The sequence below is a fragment of the Schistocerca americana genome, chromosome 6 (assembly GCF_021461395.2).
Source record: "Schistocerca americana isolate TAMUIC-IGC-003095 chromosome 6, iqSchAmer2.1, whole genome shotgun sequence".
Taxonomy (NCBI): Eukaryota; Metazoa; Arthropoda; class Insecta; order Orthoptera; family Acrididae; genus Schistocerca; species Schistocerca americana.
Window position 1 is genome coordinate 513,084,789 of NC_060124.1, and position 21,085 is coordinate 513,105,873.

A 21,085-nucleotide genomic window follows, 5' to 3' on the forward strand; every position below is an offset into this window, starting at 1 on the left:
CACAGTGGCAGAATAGAGCTATAGGACTGTTGTCTTCAATAATGTTTTGAACACCACCTATACAACTAACCATTTCAGCACAGCCATAGTATCCTTGATCTACAAGTTTGTCTAAATCTAAATTAAAATCTTGTAGAAACTGAATTTATTTATTTACTCGTATGGCTAGGGCCCCCCCGTCGGGCAGACCGTTCGCCGGGTGCCGGTCTTTCAATGTGACGCCACTTCGGCGACCTGCAGTCGATGAGGATGATAGAATGATGATGACAGCACAACACCCAGTCCCTGGCGGAGAAAATTCCTCTACCGAGCCGGAAATCGAACCCGGGCCCAGAGGATTGATAATCCGTCACGCTGACCATTCACCTACCGGGGCAGACGTAAAAACTGAATGACAGTCCTTGAAATAGCTTTCGAATTCAACTGGTGTAGCGACACATATCCCAAAAATTGTTCACAAGTTATTGTCTTTTTGTTATCTTGATCACAAAACAGACAGCGAACTCCAGTCGCTAATTGTTGTGTACCATTAACGTCAGAAGTCTCATCACCCAAAACTGACAAAGTAGAAGCCCGCTTCACCGCTTCAATTATTTTGCTTCTTAGAACATTGCAACAAGTTTCAGTCCGTTCATTTTGAATTTGATAAGATATGTACGAGGAGGTTTTACCTTTCGACTCTTTCTAAATCTCGTCCCCAGTGTAGCACATCTGTGAAGACATAACCGTCGACTACTTTTCCTGCGTAGTGTAAGATCATGCTGTGCGCCAAATAATATTGTTGATCCAATTGACGGAAGTTTGAGACGGTTTTCTTCAACTTCCTAGTGATATTCCGTAATTAAAAGTGTTCATGAACCCTCAATCCATCTTTGTCCACGACCTGTTCAAAAGTTTTTGAAGACGCCGATGAATCACGGTGCCACTTACATTCGCATGAGATTGTCCAGCTTCATCAAACTTTTGAAATTTGAGGCAAGGAGAAATGATGAACCATTGTTGTAGACTACGCTGTAGTGACGATGTAAACAAAACGCATATTCGACACAGAGGCCCTTTACCTAAGGCCGAGTGGGCCAACACGTATATATTGTAAGCCACACAGATCGATGGGTTCGTTTACCATCAATGATTACGTCATTTTTAAAATGATACATTTTACTAGGCGCCCAAGGATTTCTTAATGACTTCAAACGTAAATCTTCATTGACTTGATAATTTATAGTATACACTCAACCTAGTACCTAACAATGAATTAGTTTTGCTACTGCTAGCGAAATCGAGCGTTACATCTTGTAGAATAACTTCACTGGTACCTATGAGCGAAACAAGAGATTTTTGTTGACTAAAGTAAGTATACTTCCACTCTAAAATTGAACTAGTGAGAGTTCACGAGAAATTAGTGAATATTCTCTATTTGTTTTTGAGAAATACGTAAAGCGAACCGTATTTCGATGTTTCACGGAATGCAGTCCACGTAACTCGCCATATCCCGACAATATTTTTTACATTAAAACCAGAAAAACTTCCAAACTTAAGTGAATGTCGTGGACACGTAGGTAACTTGCCATACCCCGACAACTATTTTTAAATTAAAACCAATATACTGGTACACCAAACATTACAGCGGCTAACAATCGATACGCTCGAGGTATTACGCGTACACAACATCCGTTAAATTACCAATAAGTTCACTAATTCACTTTCGGAGAGTAACGAGATTGAGATGTGTAGAGAACAAAAGATACAGAAATTAATGAGGGTAGCCTATGAATACAAACATAACATACTAAAACTGGATGGCTTAATTTGAGAATCATCATCTACGCTGATCTGGCGCCTTTTGCACAGGAAATGTCTTACGCGCTGATACTAGGAAACGCAGGTACTCTTTAGTTTCTGCGCACCCTTGCCCCCCCCCCCCCCCTTTCTAAAATCTCACGTAGCACATCCCCACAACACACAACGCGGCGCGCGAGGCACTAGCGCAGACGCGTTCAGGGCTGCACATTCAAATACAGGCGTGAGGGTGCGATTCACATTCAGACTCACATTTGGGGCCGTGTGTTTTAAACTTATCATAAATGCCTATAACTGTAAGACAACATTGGTATAAATCAGATCGCGGTAGTGTAATGTATCGATCGAGATGAATCCCCCATGCCCAATATCCTGGCGGTGTCATTGGTTTCTAATGATAACAAATGGTTCAAATGGCTCTGGGCACTATGGGACTCAACATCTGAGGTCATCAGTCCCCTAGAACTTAGAAACACTTAAACCTAACTAACCTAAGAACATCACACACATCCATGCCCGAGGCAGGATTCGAACCTACGACCGTACCGGTCGCGCGGTTCCAGACTTTAGCGCCTAGAACCGCTCGGCGACATCGGCCGGCTTCTAATGATAATACAGAAACTGTACATGTGAAACGTCCCATTTGAAGAATTATACAAGACTGTGCTTGTTCGTCCCAGTTCCAAATAGTATTTTTTCCAGTGAGAGTACAAAGTTTTGGTGTAACAAGAATTTGCATATTCAGAAAACGACGGTAAAAATTTACGAGACCTAGAAAACTGCGGACTTGTCTTTTTGTGGATGGAACTGGAATGGCTCTGATTGCTTCTAACTTTTCAGGATCCGGCTGAATGCCTTCAGAAGAAATAATATGTCCCAAAAACTTCACTTTTGTCCTACCGAATTCAGACTTTTCCAAGTTAACTGCAATTCCAGATTCTGCAAAAATATGTAACACGCTGTTGAGAATGCGATTGTGTTGTTCCCATGAGGCTTCTGCTATCAGAATATCGTCTACATATAAGGTGATGTGACGTTTGAAGAACTCAGGTAATATGGAATTTAGCCCGCGAATGAATGCTGCTGAAGAAATGTTCAAACCAAAAGGAAGTTTCCGAAACTGATAACAAACGCCGAAACAAAGGAAAGCTGTGTATTTTCTACATTCTGGATGAAGTTCGATCTGATAAAAGCTGGATCTGAGATCAAAAGAAGACAACACTTTTACACCATTAAAATTTTGAAGAAGTTCTTCCATCGTCTGCAGCCTGTCCGTTTCAGGAATGATGATAGTATTGATTTGTCTCGAATCTAAGACAAGCCTGATCGATCCATTTTTCTTCCTACTTTATTTTCGCTCTGACTCAATGCTTATGCACGTTCTATGTAAGTAGGCTGTTTAGGTTTTTTTATTGGTAACGCCACCTTTATATAAAAATCACTGGCTGTGCTGTGTGCAGTCTGTGGCTAGTTTGAATTGTTGTCTGCCATTGTAGTGTTGTGCAGCTGGATGTTAACAGCGCGTAGCGTTGCGCAGTTGGAGGTGAGCCGCCAGCAGTGGTGGATGTGGGGAGAGAGATGGCGGAGTTTTGAAATTTGTCATAAACTGCTATATATATTATGACTATTGAGTTGGCAGTAGTGGCGCTCGCTGTATTGCAGTAGCTTCAGTAGCGAAGATTTTTGTGAGGTAAGTGATTTGTGAAAGGTATAGTTTAATGTTAGTCAGGGCCATTCTTTTGTAGGGATTATTGAATGTCAGATTGCGTTGCGCTAACAAAATATTGTGTGTCAGTTTAAACACAGTCGTGTATAATTGTTCAAAAAGGGGACGTTTCACATGTAGTGAGTTATTACACGACTTGCGACATTTTTTTTTAAATTTTCTTTTTAAGCCACTGTATAGTGGGTCCAGTATTAGCGATTTCGTCCGCTCTGCGCCTTGAGCGAGGGAAAATTACTGTCAGAGAGGTGAACCCGAAATCCATCGACAAAACTTCGGAGCTTTTACAGGAATATTTTATGAGTATTTTGGTGCAAGAGACCCGCGGTCTGTGGTGGCTCATTACGAATTGAAAATGTACCATACAACTTTTCTCGGCTTGTCACTCCAATTGCTTATGTTTTTGTTTCTAATTAACAATCAGCAAAACATGCAACACGAAGTACAACAAGAACGCCCACAACTGTGGGCAAGGGGTCACCGTCCCCCTTCTCCCCCCCCCCCCCACCTCTTACCCCGCCTGGCTCTCATGGGAAGGAAAAATATAGTGTATTCAGGTGTTTTTCTTTCAAGAAAACGATTTAAAAGTCAGTATTACACATATTTTTAACGTGGTCGTATTTGAAAACTCTTTATGGCTACTTGCAAATCGCCTATGCCATACCCCCAGGTCTAGCCCCTCCCCCCCCCCCCCTCGCACTATAAGCTATCGTAATACAACAACCATCAGTCGACACACTACACCTTTTTCACGTCGTTTTCAGTCTGTTCACATAGTGTGCATAATAAATGGATAACGGTTCCCTTACAAATGTTGTTCATTAGTTAATCTGTCCACACAGATGTCATCATTGCTAACACACAAGGGTTGGAACTTTATTACTGGCAACTATGATGTACAACTTATACAAAATAGATGCACGTTTCAAAGCGTTACTTTTCTTCACAGTAGTCATCAACGTTGTGTAGTAACCTTTGACAGTGATGTGAAAGTTGTAGGATAACCTTAGCAGCCCCAGTTGTGTTGATATTTCAAGTGCAGCGGCCTGTTGCCTGACGAATGTCTTTAACAGTCCTAAAGAGAGAGGCAGGGAGTGCTTCCTTCGTGTTAGGAATTGACTTGAAGTCACAAGGGCTTAAGTCTGGGAAGTGTGTTGGGTGGTACACCACTTCCAACCTCATAGATCGAACAAATCAGTCACAACTTGAGCCATAAGCGCGCCGAGCATTGTCCTGCAAAATGATAGGTGAATCCTGCTTCTTTTTTTAATGTGTTCCAAAAAATGAACAGCTTGGAGAAAGTAGGGGAGACTCTTCCTGTAGGCGCCGCCGATCTTTTTAGCAGGGCAATACGTGGGCGCAAATGGCACAAGTTGTGACTGATTTGTTTGATAGATGGGGCTGGGAAATGCTGTACTACACTTATCGACTTAATCGTTTGTGACTTCTAATCGATTCCTAAGATGAAGCAAGCGCTTCATGACTTTCGCTTTAGAACTCTTATATAGATTCGTGGGGCAGTAGACCGGTCCACTAGAACTGTCAACATAACAGGTGCTGCTAAGGGTATCATAGGACTTCCACATCGCAGACAACGGGTTACATACAGTGCTGGTGACTGATGGACAGTAAAACTTACAAACATGTCTCTATTCTGAATAAGTTGTAAGTATATTCTGTCATTATTAAAGTTTCAACCCTCGTACAACCAACACCGCTGGAAAAACAAACTCGGGGCACAACATATGAGTACTGAATACAAGGTTGAGGATGAAGAGTAATGTGGCTATTACTGTTGTCATGGGTAAGTACTTTCAGTGAACGGAATAAGTTTCATAAATTAGAATAATAAGTCAAACAAAATGCGGTTACATTGAAAAGACCCATATGCCCCTAACGCCGATAGTGAAAACATCCGAAATATTGTCGGTAAGAGCTCCTTATACTTTTATGCATACACCGTGCTCTTATGGTGCGGCCACACGATGCCCTTTTTTGTGCTTAACTTTGCTCATGAGCATAAATTTCCAAGAGCATAAGTTCGCAAGCACATTTGTGGAAATGGAGGACGTATGTTAATCGCGTTGATTCCCACCTTCCTTGATAATCTTCACGCTTTTTAGCAGACGACAGGCGTTTGAGGCCCGTGTGTGCTTCATTGTGTTGCGTGTTCAGGTTATGCTGTGAAGCGATTTATGCGCAATAATGTCTATTGACTTCAAAGGAAGCGCGCTTAAATCTGTAGATGGTTACAGACCAAGAAAAATCGTATTGAATACCGCTTCTAAAAATTATTTGAATAAAAATTTGAGATGAGATGCCCTGAGCATCAGGTATTAGATAAAAAGCCACCGATCATATTACTACAAAGAATAAGATGCCGTAAGTTTCGATGTAGGAAAACAGAGAAGAATAAGCCAGAAATTTATGAAATGTACATATGAGAACTGTGGACGTATATTTATGCTATAGCGACTTATTAGCACGACAACGAAGGAACCTGAACAAAAGGAGTGATGGGGTATGTGTAGAATCTCAACAAGCATTGATGGTGGAAAAAAATACAAAATTGGAAAACACAACATTCAAGCTAGTTGATTTTGGCGTCAATGAAAATCCCAGATTTCTAGAATCCGATGATGTTAACTACATATAATCTTTCATGACTAAAGTTGTGTAAAAATATGACGCACTGAAAGTTAATTAACCTTCACATATCGACTAAGAACTTCTTTTAAATGTTTCTCAGTTTCACAAATAATCACTGAAATGCTTTGTTTTGAAATAAAAAATAAATAGTTTACGCTTATACATAAGTTGCCTGTTATCAGCTGACAAAATATTGTTGTCAGCCTCGCTGCAGTTTCCCACGCATAAAATCTAAAATCTCGCCGTGACCTCGTTCTAGAATTTGCAAACAAAACATTGTCTCCATTTCTCGTACCTCTGTTATTTAGACACTTGTGTCGCTTATGCCTTTCGTTTTTCCGTCGCCTTTTCGTCACATACAAGCAGCGCGCATGCCCTTCCATTGCGGTGTGTGTGTGTGTGTGTGTGTGTGTGTGTGTTTGATTTCAAGAAAACTTCGTCACCTCTCTTCTTACAACGGTTTCAACTGGAATGAATGTTTCATTCGTCGACTATAGCTTGTTTAGCTCATTGCCTTCCTGCCACTTTTTTCGTTTTGTGTTCCCTTTGACAGTCACTACAAGTATACATTGGTTCTTTTCTGTGTGCTATTTACGTAGCGCTGCGTAACAGCAAAGCAGTTGCAACATTCGTTGTTCAAATGTGTCGGTAAACTCAGAATTATAGAATAGCGATATTCATGTTGCCGCAACGCCCATATAAAGAAATAGGGAAAATGTTACCTGTTTCTTAAAGCAGGGCTGCTATACTAGCGTAGAAATATTTACATCTCAGAACTAAAAAAGCAAAGGTTCATTCAAAAGTGTATATGAATCCAGTCTCTCCAAGTCATCAGTTATTATCACACAGGAATTATTACTGGACCTGATTGCATACCTATATGACTGTATTATTATTACTAACTGGTTTCATGCGGACCGCCACGAATCGCTGTCCTGTGACATTCCTCACTCATCTGTTGTGTGTATTCCATTAACTGTCTTCCCCTACAAGTTTTGCCTTTTCTGGCCCCATTTAGTGTCATAGATGCTATTCCTCCCTCACAGACCCACCAGACCCATCTCTTAACACTTGCTATCATCCGTCCCTTCTTACTCTAAATGCTCCCTGCACATTGCTATCATCGCCGTAGTTGCAGAGGACGTCCTTGTTTCTTAAACTGTCAGTACACTTAGTCGTAATTTTCAGCATCTATCTATAACACCACATCTCAAATACTCCACTCTTCTTCTTTTCCGTTTTTCCTGCAGCCTACAATTCGCTGCCAAATATTGCTGTGCTCCAGACGACCATCCCCAGAAATACCTCAAACTGACTTCTAACTTAGATACTAGTAGAGATACTTTAGCGATGAATGCCTGTACTACACTGCTTTCAGCGTCTTTCTTGCTTCGAATGTCAGGAACCTTTTGCTTCCAAGAGTGCAAAATTACTTCACTTCACCTATTGCATAAGCCATTATCTTGATTTTAAATTTGATGTTAATCTCATTCCCACTGTCTCTTAATACTTTCGTCTTTCCTCGGCTTACTCTCAGTCCATGTTCTGTGCAGTAGTATTCATTCCATTCAACAGTTCTGCAATTCTGTTTCATTTTCAAGTAGGGCAGTATATACATCAGATAATCTTATGTCGATACCCTTTCAACTTTGGTTCTCTTCTTGTGTATCAACTTTTCATTTACTTCCTTACTCACTTCTTTAACATATAGGTTGAACAGTAGAGAAGAAAGATACCATCCCCATCTTTCGCCCTTTTAAATCCTAACATTTCCCTCTTGAACTCCCATTCTTATTTTTCCCACTTGCCGGCCGCGGTGACCGAGCGGTTCTAGGCGCTCCAGTCCGGAACCGCGCGACTGCTACGGTCGCAGGTTCGAATCCTGCCTCAGGCATTGATGTGTGTGATGTCCTTAGGTTAGTTAGGTTTAAGTAGTTCTAGGGGACTAATGACCTCAGATGTTAAGTGCCATAGTGCTCAGAGCCATTTGAAACTTTTTTTTTCCCCTCTTGGTTTCTAACTATACTGTATGTTACCCTTCTCTGTAGATTCCAAACACCTACTTTTCGGCGAAATCACTTTCTTGCGCCACCTTACATTATCGAACTTTTTTTCTAGATTAATAAGAGTTTTCGTAAGACTTGCTTCCATTATCGAGTGCAACGTCAGAGCCGCCCCTCTTGTGCCTTTACGTTTGCTGACTGTCATCGACATATCATTAGTTCTGTTTTACTTTCTGTTGTGTATTGTTCAAGTTAGTGATTTGTGACTAGCTCTAAAGCTCTAGTAACAGCTCTCGTACAAAATAATAAGGGCAGTATAAAGTGACACAAGAGTTATGTGCTTCTCCTAAAGGAACTGGTCCGGTAACGTACCGGCAGTTACATCTCAGTATTAAAAAATCAAGATAACTGCGAGTAGGACTCGGCACAAAGAGTTCTGCACAAACTTAATTATTTGTAGAGGTAGTTCATCCATCCTGGGAATCAAGAGTGACGATTTTCGCTGTTGTCGATACCGATACTGGCAAATTATCGGTCCCGGGAACGCCAAGACTTTAGAGAATGACAAAAAAAAGATATTTTTTTTGAAGCGTTTTACTGTCAAACCTTGCTTCTTGCCAAATTTCATGGTTCTAGGTCAACCGGAGGTGATCTGTAGGTTCTGACGAGTGAGTTTTCGAGTATCAAAATACGTGACATAAACGGCCGTATGTCTTCTTACACCGTTAAGGGACCATACGCCTTAGTGTGTGACATGAATTTCAACTGGATGCATCGACCTGTTCCGGAGAAAGTGGGTTTTCAATAGTCGGACAGACAGACGGGCAGACAATAGACAGCAAAGTCATCCTATAGTGTTTTCGGTTTTACCGATTGACGCACGGAACCCTAAAAACGAAGTTTTGCAGCAAAACCATGTGTTGTTTCTTGAATTATATCTCTTCTAGTCATGGATTATTGTTTTGTGGCACACACAATTCGACTTGGTGGTATACCTGTACGATTCTGTTTAGATTATGCAAAAGAACCTGCTCTCTTTCTGGAGCTGCTTGAGGAGCACACGAGCTCAACTACAGTCCTTACCGCTGAGATCAGTCCATTCTATTGTTACTAAATATGCTCACATATTGTGATGACTTTTAGGGGACCAAAATATACCCCCTCCCTGGAAAAATCGATTTAAAAAAAAGCGGCAAATTCGTCAAAATGTGTGTCTCCTTGTGCTTGGTATCAACAAGGCAGCAGATAGTGGCGCTATGATTGATTTTATCCTGACTGTCTTCGGCTAAATGTTTCATACAGTTCCCCCACTGTCGCCTAACGAAGAAATTGCGAACTTGCGGAATATCGGACTAATTTTGTGGGGCGTCTTGTGCATTTTCGACGAGGGAAGGGGTGTATAGTAAGCACTGAATATAGAGAGGCCCAGGATGAGAGGACATTTGTTATCATGGAACCCCTTGCACGATAGTAGAGCGAGCCGTAAGGGGCAGAAGTTATCGGGTAAGACAGAAATTCAAATATGTGCAGCAAATAACTAACAATGCCTGACGCAGTGATTTTAACAGGGCTAAAATGTGTGTGTGTGTGTGTGTGTGTGTGTGTGTGTGTGTGTGTGTGTGTGTGTGTGTGTGCGTGTGTGTTTGTGTGTGTGCACGAGCGCGCTATACTGCACAAGCGGAGTACTCAAGCTTGCTGCAATATTTTGGCGTTTCGCTGCAGTGGCTGCGCTACGGGTGGGGGGGGGGGGGGGGGGGAGAGGGGGGGAGGGAGTTGGGTGAACTATACTAGCTGCACTGTTCCGTGGAAAGTACTGTTGCGTATATAGAGTGAGCAAAATAATTTGGTCATATACGGAACCTTTCAGTCCGGAAGCTCTGCACAGCTGAAGCAATTATTTTTGCGCTGAATCTTATGCGTCATTGCACACGACAGGCTCGGATCTTCGATTTCGGCTCCCTGTAGCCACAGCAGTGACTGGCTTCCCAATGGGTGGTGGGGAGACGTTTGCATCCTGACGCATGCGCCACTGCTTATCGCTGGTTCCGTACACAGCTTCCCAGTTGCTGCTCTTTCGCTGTCTCTGCCTCACTGCTCTCAATGAGTGTCTGCCATTAGCATCGAAGGTGTCCTAAGAGAGTCTAACGGTGAAGGAAACGGTAACTGTTTCGGATGTCAAAACTTTCATTGCGAAACTTAGAGGCCGCGCTACCGGATGCAGAAGTGCAGAGATGGGCGAGTGTTATCAAGTTGCCCGTGCTGTCCACGAATAAGCATAGCTTCAGAAAGCATCGCTCGCGCGAAACGCAGCTTGCCCTTTTCTCACATGATAGAACTATGGTTGAAGGGCAACAGGCACACTCCCTATTTCTAGGTTTCTGAAAAGAATTTGACAAGGTGCCCCATTTCAGATTATTAACGAACGTACGAGCATATGGAATAAGTTCACTGGTGTGTGGGTGCCTAGAAAACTTCTTAAATAATAGAATCCAGGTAAACTTGTTGTACCTGGGATTCACAGTCATAAATTTTTTTTATGGACGTCATCTTTCCGCCAGGGATTGTTGTAAGTTTTTATGACATTATTGCACTTTCGGCCATAATATCAGCACTCGATAATGCCGTAAGGCCGAAACTGCAACAGTGTAATAAAAAACTTATAACAGTCACTGGCGGAAAGATGATGTCCTTCAGAGAATCCAGTATGTTGTCCTCGACGGCGAGTGTCCATCAGAGGCAAGCGTATCGTCAGGAGGGCGCCAGGAAAGTGCGATAGGACCACTGTTGTTCCCTATATACATAAAAGATTTAGCGGGTTGGGTGGGCAGCAATCTGCGGTTCTTTGCTGATGATTCCGTGATGTACGATAAGTTTTCGAAATTGATTGATTGTAGGAAGATACAAGACGACCTTGACGAAATTTTCACTTGGTGTGATGAATGGCAGCCGGCCGTTCTGACCGCTCGGTTCTAGGCGCATCAGTCCGGAACCGCGCGCCTGCTACCGTTGCAGGTTCGAATCCTGCCTCGGGCATGGATGTGTGTGTTGTCCTTAGGTTGCATAGGTTTAAGTAGTTCTAAGTCTAGGGGACTGATGACCTCAGGTGTTAAGTCCCATAGTGCTTGGAGCCATTTTTTGATGAATGGCAGCTAGCCCTAAATGTCGAAAAATGTAAGAAAATGCGGATGAGTAGGAAGACCAAACCTGTAGTGGTAGGATACAGTATTACTGGTGTCCTGCTTGACACAATCAAGTCGTTTAAATATCTGCACGTAACATTGCAAAACGGTATGAAGTGGGACGAGCATGTGGGAACTGTGTCAGGAAAGGAGAAAGGTCGACTTCGGTTTATTGAGAGATTGAGAGAATTTTAGGAAAGAGTGGTTCACCTGTAAAGGAAACCGCATGTAGGACACTGGTGCCGTCTATTCTTGAGTACTGCTCGAGTGTTTGAGATCCTTTCTACCAGGTGGGACTGAAGAAAAGATATCGAAACAATTCAGAGGCGGGCTGCTAGACTTGCTACCGGTAGGTTCGAACGACAAACAAGTGTTACGGAGATGCCACGGGAACTCAGATGGCAATCCCTGGAGGGAAGGCGACATTCTTTTCGAGAAATACTATTGATAAAATTTAGAGAACCGGCATTTGCAGCTGACTGCCGAACGATTCTACTACCGCTAACATACATCGCGCATAAGCTAGGATTTCCCTAGTTCCAAAGGATTCCAAACCTGCTCTTCCTGCATTGTTACAAGCAACGAAAGCTACAGTTATCCATCCGTTACCCAAACTGGAAGAAACTTTCATTAAAGAAAAATTTAACTTCGCACCACAAAATAAAGTAGGTCCATGAATAAGAACAAATTGAGTAGTTTTACCTACTCCTCTTACTTCATTCTTTTTACCCTTCGCAGAAGATGTCGAAGCACCAAGAGTGCCGTCCACATTGACAAGTGATTTGTAAACCAGCATCTTCTGCGAAGGGTAAAAAGAATGAAGTAAGAGGAGTAGGTAAAACTACTCAATTTGTTCTTATTCATGGACCTACTTTATTTTGTGGTGCGAAGTTAAATTTTTCTTTAATGAAAGTTTCTTCTTCTTCCAGTTTGGGTAACGGATGGATAACTGTAGCTTTCGTTGCTTGTAACAATGCAGGAAGAGCAGGTTTGGAATCCTTTGAAACTCGGGAAATCCTAGCTTACCGTACTATACCTGTTTCTGAGATTATTATTGCTAGTGAGGGTTCCTACCTTTTACCGCACGGGAGTTTGTCTTTGTCTTGTCGTAGACGTTGTAAGATAAATTCCGATTGTAGTATTCACTTATGGGTGAAGGCTAGTGGTCCTGCTTCTTTGGAAGATTGTCGTATTGTGGGTGATTGTACTTTATAATCATTGAAAGCAGTTCTCAAATCGGCCCTTTTAAGGGCCACAAATACTACACATTGATCTTGCCAAAAGCCGAGAAGCGATTCTTCTTGGTGTTTTAGATCTGAGAAATTAGGCCTCATACAGAGCCATGTAAAAATGGTTCAAATGGCTCTGAGCACTATGGGACTCAACTGCTGTGGTCATAAGTCCCCTAGAACTTAGAACTACTTAAACCTAACTAACCTAAGGACATCACTCACATCCATGCCCGAGGCAGGATTCGAACCTGCGACTGTAGCGGTCTCGCGGTTCCAGACTGTAGCGCCTAGAACCGCTCGGCCACTACGGCCGGCAGTTATTTCTCATTTGATCAAAACTGTCCTGTAACTGTTGCGCTCTGTTTAGAATATCTGTTGGCAGGCGGTTGCTTATGGTTTTGTACACAGTATAATGAGCTTTTTGCAAAATCAAATTCTATACATCTATATACATAAAACAAAGTCGGGTTTGTTACAACACTTATAACTCGAGATCTGCTGGACCAATTTTCATGGTTTTTGATTTGTTCGATTTGTCTTTGCCCTGAATAGCAGAATACATCTTAAAAATAATGAAAAATTGACGAATAAAAATTTTCATGGTTTTTGATTTGTTGGATTTGTCTCCGCCCCGAATAGCAGAATACATCTTAAAAATAATGAAAAATTGACGAATACTTGAAAAATGCGTTATTTTCCCTAAAAGTTCTTTAGTTTTGGAGCTGTCAAATTTTTTTGTCAAAATCTGTAAGTAATGATTGACATTTATGCATGCGTTCATAAACCATTTAAAATGGATGAGTAAACTATTATGTGTATTTTTTTTAAAAAAAAGATTGAAACATATTACGCGTGCGTTCAGAAATGTGTAATGAATACTTAATCATTTCAATAAATGCTCATTTGTTTATTACATGTCAAACATTTGTTGTCCAATCCTGTCAAATACTGTAACAACTATTTATGTGTGCGTTCAGAAATTTACTTTGTGTAAAATGTCTCGAAAGTTCAGGTAGGTACTGTTATATTTGTTTGTTTTAGACATTAATTTGTGTAAATTATTTATTAAATTAATTAAAGATTTATTCTACAGGTTAACAAAAGTGTAAATGTCTTTTCATAGGTTGTCTATGATTTTTCTTGATAAGCTATTGTCTATGTCTCGATTGTTTTATGTGATTTTGTGCGAGTGCATATTCAGTATTACTATTAATAAAAATGCCGCGTCCTAGAAGATCTAATCTTTCCCAGCGGAGCCGTAATGCAATTAGGCAACGGAATATCGCGAGTCAATTATTTGACGAAGAACGAGAAATTGCCCGAGAAGAGCGCCGCGTTAGGATGGAGCAAAGAAGGGCCTTAATTCGTGCTTCTCAAACACAAGAGCAAAGAAAGGCAGCCCGTGGAACGGCTAGATTAGAAACGAGAAATCGTCGAGCTTATCGTACAGATGAACAGAGGAATAATCTTCGAAGTGCAAGAAGAAATGGTTCAAGTATTGATTTGAATCGAGCAGCGTTTCGATATGATTGCACCATCGACTACAGCTTGCATCGTTTAGTTTGCATTGGTCCAATGGACGTTGTTTGCCAGCATTGTGGCGCATTGAAGTTTGCTGGTGAAACGCCTGGTTTGTGCTGCCTTAGTGGTAAAGTGACATTGCCATTAGTGGTCCCGCCACCAGAGCCATTGCGTTCCCTGCTTTATGGCGAAACACTAGAATCACGACACTTTCTAGCGAACACTCAAAAATACAATGTCTGTTTCCAAATGACTTCATTTGGGGCGGAAATTATCGAAGAACACGGATATAATCCGACATTTAAGGTAATTTACGTTAAAAACTTTATTTTCTATGATTGTAAAAAAAATTTGGAATGTAGTTTGTTAGATTTCTGTATTTGTCTCTAAAATAAAAATGGTATGTTATTATTTGAAAAAGAAAGTGTTTGTAAATCTAACTATAACTATGGCTTTGAATTTACAGATTCAAGGCCAGATTTGCCATCGCATTGGATCATTGCAACCTATTGAAGGTGCACAGCACAAATTCTTGCAAATATACTTCATGGGCAATATGGAAGAACAACTTGACCGGCGTCAAGGGATCAACACAGCTACGAAAAGAGCAATTCTCCAAGATCTGCAGCAAATGCTTCACGAACATCATGCATTGGTCAGGCTGTTCAAGACTGCTTTAGAGCGCATGCCAAGTGATGACTATAAAGTTGTAATCAGAGCAGATAAAAGACCAGCTGGAAAACATGAACGCACATTTAATGCTCCAACAATCGATGAAGTGGCAATCCTGATTGTTGGTGAAAACTTGGAAACACGTGATATTGTGCTTACACGACGCAATACTGGGCAACTACAAAGAATATATGAAACACACCGTTCATATGACGCGTTACAATACCCGCTGATGTTTTGGCAAGGAGATGATGGATATCACTTTAATATCAAAATGATTAATCCATTGAATGGTAAGATCAATATCATTGTTTTCATTTTAACTTGATATACATTTTATTCTGTTTGCTTTTGGTACACAAAAAAAGTTGTCACTCCTAATTTAGTAGAGAGTAGCTGTAAGAGTCGTTAACCTATTAGGGGTTCTAAAATACAATTTTTACTGTATTTGTTTCAGGTGAGGAAACTACCAAGAAGGTTAGTTCGATGAATTATTACGCATATCGTTTGATGATTCGTGAAAATTCTGACAATTATTTGTTGCGATTTCGTCGACTGCTTCAACAATACTGCGTTGACATGTACGTTAAAATCGAAACGGAGCGCCTGACTTTCATCCGGTTGAATCAAGCTAAATTGCGTTCGGAAGAGTATATTCATTTACGCGATGCAATAAGCACAGAAGGAGATTCAGAAAATGTTGGTCGATTGACTATTTTACCAGCGACATACACAGCGTCATATGCATGAATATGCGCAAGATGCAATGACATATGTTCGTCATTATGATCGGCCAGATCTATTCATTACATTTACATGTAATCCGAAATGGATGGAAATTATTCAATTACTGCTTCCCGGACAAACATCAAGTGATCGACACGACATCACCGCACGGGTTTTCAAGCAAAAAATTCGGTCACTAATAAATTACATTGTTAAGCAACACGTCTTTGGGATTACTCGATGCTGGATGTATTCAGTCGAATGGCAAAAACGAGGCCTACCGCATGCTCACATTCTAATTTGGTTAGTAGACAGAATTCGGCCAGATCAAATAGATGACATCATATGTGCGGAGATGCCTGCTCCTGAAACCGATCCAGACCTACATGATGTTGTAATCACGAATATGATTCATGGACCATGTGGCACTATCAACCGCCAATCACCGTGCATGGTCGACGGCAAGTGTTCCAAACGGTATCCGCGAAAATTCACGGCAGAGACCATTACAGGCAACGATGGTTATCCATTGTATCGGCGTCGATCGCCCGATGATAATGGTAGAACTATCACAACTAAAGTGAAAGGAAACGATTTCATAGTTGACAACAGTTGGATTGTTCCATATTCGCCACTTCTTTCCAAAACATTCAAGGCACATTGTAATGTTGAGTATTGCAATTCGGTCAAATCTATTAAATACATTTGCAAATATGTCACGAAAGGGAGCGACATGGCGGTTTTTGGTATCCAAACATCCAATATCAACGATGAAATCACGCGCTATCAAGTTGGTAGATATGTGAACTGCAATGAAGCAATTTGGCGTATATTCTCATTCCCTATTCACGAACGTTATCCCACTGTTGTACATTTGGGGGTGCATCTACAGAACGGTCAGAGAGTATATTTCACAGCGTCGAATGCTGCTCAACGTGCCGAAACACCTCCAGCGACAACACTGACCAGTTTCTTTGCGATTTGTCAAAACGATCCGTTCGCACGAACGTTGCTTTACTCGGAAATGCCACGTTATTACACTTGGAACGCTACATCGAAGAAATTTCTACGTCGGAAGCAAGGCGATGCAGTTCCTGGTCATCCAGATAGGCGTTCTGCTGATGCTCTTGGTCGTATTTACACAGTTCACCCGAAGAATGATGAATGTTTCTATTTGCGCTTGTTGCTGGTACATGTTCGAGGGCCAACATCATTTGAATCACTATGAACTATTAATGGTATAGTGTGCCCCACATGTCGTGCAGCATGTCAAGAGCTGAATTTGCTTGAAAACGATACTCATTGGGACACGACAATCGCTGAAGCAATTATTTCTGCATCTCCAAGTCAGATACGCACATTATTTGCTATCATCATTTCGACATGCTTCCCATCGAACCCACGTGACCTGTGGAAGAAATACAAAGATAACATGTCAGAAGACATTTTATATCGAATTCGTGTCAGCTCAAGAAATCCCGATCTTAAGGCGAATGAGGAGATGCATAACCAGGCTTTGTTCTTGATCGAAGATATGTGTCACCTCATGTGCGGCAGTTTGTTAGTTAGGTTAGGAATGCCAGCGCCAGATCGCGGAATGAATGACGCATTTAATAGAGAATTGGAACGTGAACGTGAATATGATCCACATGAACTAATCCAATCAGTTCAAACGAATGTACCACTGTTGAATCCTAAGCAGAAGGAAGTCTATGATACACTGATTAATGCAATTGATGATGGAAATGGTGGCTTATTTTTTTTGGATGCCCCCGGTGGAACTGGGAAGACATTCCTCATGTCATTGATTTTGGCCACTGTACGTGCGAGATCCGAAATTGCGGTAGCAACTGCTTCTTCTGGAATAGCGGCCACCTTGTTAGACGGATGCCGTACGGCTCACTCAGCGTTAAAATTGCCATTAAACCTTCAAACTACTGAACAACCGACATGTAACATTTCGAAACACTCCGCAATGGCCAAAGTTTTAGTAGCATCAAAAATCATCATATGGGACGAATGCACAATGGCGCACAAACGCGCATTGGAAGCACTAGACCGAACATCAAAAGATCTGCGCAATGACTCGAGATGTTTTGGTGGTTCAATGATTTTATTATCTGGCGATTTCCGACAAACACTACCAGTAATTCCAAGATCTACTGCTGCCGACGAAATAAACGCTTGCCTCAAAGCATCAAATCTGTGGCGATATGTAAACAAACTTCAACTGTCTGTAAATATGAGAGTTGCATTGTTGAACGATCTATCTGCTGATGATTTCTCGAAGCAATTGCTGACTATCGGTAATGGCCGTGTTCCTGTTGACGAATCGAGCGGTTTGATTTCATTTCCTCCAAATTTTTGCAATTTCGTCTCATCAAAAGACGAGCTTATCAACAAAGTATTTCCGGATATCATTGCTAACCACAAAAATACTAAATGGTTAAGTGAGCGAGCAATTTTGGCGGCTAAAAATAAAGATGTAGATGACCTCAATTTTATAATTCAAAATCAAATCGTAGGTACTCTGTATTCTTTCAAATCTATTGACTGTGTAACGAACGAAGAAGAAGCCACTAATTATCCAACTGAATTTTTGAACTCCTTGGATGTGCCTGGTTTACCACCGCACAATTTACAACTGAAGGTTGGCTCGGTAGTCATCATGCTTAGAAATTTAAACCAACCAAAACTGTGTCATGGAACGCGTTTGGTGATAAGAAAGCTGATGAGCAATGTGATTCACGCGTCGATACTTAAAGGAAAATTTAAAGATGAGGAAGTTCTTATTCCAAGGATTCCGATGATCCCAACAGATATGCCCTTTGAGTTTAAACGAATTCAATTCCCGATTCGTCGTGCCTTCGCCATGACGATCAACAAATCACAGGGCCAATCCTTGACTATTTGTGGCCTCAATCTAGAAAATGCGTGTTTTTCTCATGGTCAATTGTACGTGGCATGCTCACGTGTCGGCAAACCATCCGCATTATTTGTTCTTGCGCCTGACCAAAAAACAAAGAATGTCGTTTACCACAAGGTGCTTGAATGAAAATCCGATTAATGAATTAATCAGAGTGTATCCCAACCTGCACAACATAGTTTTCAATGATTTCTTTCTGGCATGTGTTTGAAATACTTAATTATTATTATTTTTTTAATTTTCATTCTCATTCTGTATGTATTCATCATCATTCATCAAAATAAAATACTTTTATATTTCTATCTATATTAATATTATTTTGTATCGTTGTATTACGTTCATCAAAGTCTAAATTAGTTCAGCTAAAAGGTAACACGACATTCATTGACTGTTAGGCGGTACGAAGTTCGCCGGGTCAGCTAGTTGCAGATAAGAACAAAACTGTTCTAGAAGTTCACTTTGTTTTACAGAGTACTGCCTCTAGTTAGCGTGAAAGAACAGAAAACAATTTTGTCCCTTTAAAAAGAAAAGGAAATTATTAACAAATGTAACGAAGGAAATTTACTTAAAGTCTTTAAAAGTGAAAAGTACACTTTTTTCTTTGTTAGTTACAGTTGTGTTTATAAGTGGAGTACCCATACAGTGGTATGAACGTCTATATTTTATAGTTCAGCAGTCAACTGCGGAAAAAAAGCAAGAGTGGAAAGCAATGAAGATAACTGTTATTTTTGAGAGGCCTTAATACTGTTGTTAATGACTCTGTACTCTTTGATGACATGAATGCTTTGAGAAATGCTACCAATACACGAGTGGTATTGATGAATGCACTGAATCAGTAGGATTTCTACACGGTGGTCTCAGCGCTCTTTTAACCTGTGCGAACGAATAACCTTTCTTCAACAATGCGTTGGCGAGACGGTGTAATTCTGCGTCAAGCAACTCTGGTTCGCAGATTTTCCTTGCTCTATTCGCCAACTACCCAAAACACTAAAGCGAATTCTTTACAGACGAATGGAAAAACTGGTTGAAGTCGACCTAGTGGAAGACCAGTTTGGATTCCGTAGAAATGTTGGAACACATGAGACAATACTGACCCCACGACTTACCTCAATATAGATTAAGCAAAGGCAAACCTACGTTTCTAGCATTTGTAGACTTAGAGAAAGCTTTAGACAGTGTTAACTGGAATACTCTTTCAAATTCTGAAGGTGGCAGGGATCAAATATAGGGAGCGAAAGACTATTTACAATTTGTACAGAAACCAAATGGCAGTTATAAGAGTCGAGGGGCTTCAAAGGAAAGCAGTGGTTGGGAAGGGAGTGAGACAGGATCGTAGCCTATCTATTTGTAGTTGGTATCGAAATCCATGGTGAAGAAATAAAAACTTTGAGGTTTGCCGATGACATTGTAATTCTGTCAGAGACAGCAAAGGACCTGGAAGAGCAGTTGAAGGGAACGGACAGTGTCTTGAAATGAGGGCATAAGATGAACATCAACAAAATCAAAACGAGGATAATGGATCGTAGTCGAATTAAATCAGGTGATGATGAGGGAATTAGATTAGCAAATGAGACGCTTAATGTAGTAGATGATTTTTGCTATTTGGGGAGCAAATAAACTGATGATGCTCGAAGCAGAGAGGATATAAAATGTAGACCGGCAATGTCAAGGTAAGCGTTTCCGAAGAAGAGAAATTTGTTCACATCGAGTATAGATGTCTGCAAGTCTTTTCTGAAAGTATTTGTATGTAGCCATGTATGTAAGTGGAACAAGGACGATAAATAGTTCAAACAAGAAGAGAATAGAAGGTTCAAATGGCTCTGAGCACTATGGGACTTAACATCTGAGGTCATCAGTCCCCTAGAACTTAGAACTACTTAAACCTAACTAACCTAAGGACATCACACACATCCATGCCCGAGGCAGGATTCGGACCTGCGACCGTAGCGGTTTCGCGGTTCCAGACTGAAGCGCCTAGAACCGCACGGCCACACGGGCCGGCAGAGAATAGAAGCTTTCGAAATGTGGTGCTACAGAAGAATGCTGAAGATGGGTAGATCATATAACTAATGAGGAAGTATTGAATAGAATTGGAGAGAAATCTGTGGCATAACTTGACTAGAAGGAGGGATCGGTTGGTAGGACATGTTCTGAGGCATCAAGGGATCACCAATTCAGTACTGGAGGGCAGCGTGGAGGATAAAAATCGTAGAGGGAGACCAAGAGATGAATACACTAAGCAGATTCAGAAGGATGTAGGTTGCAGTGGGTACTGGGAGATGAAGAAGCTTGCACAGGATAGAGTTGCATGGACAGTGCATCAAACCAGTCTATGGACTGAAGACCGTATCAACAACCGCCAACTTTATCATGATGCCTCGGTCTTGTTCCGGGTGGTGGTTCGAACATTGATGTAGGAGACTGTCTATGTGGGTGAGTTTTCGGTAAACTGTGAGGCCCAAGTTACCATCTTCTTTCTTGAAAACTAGGACATCTAGAAAATTTAATCCTCTGCCTGCCTCCCTCTTTGTGGTAAACTGAATCTTCGGATTGATCCCATTGAGATGTTTGTGAAAACGATCCAGTCCCTTCCTGCCAACCCACCAAAAAATAAACATATCATCCACGTATCGGAACGAAACATTCGGACTCTT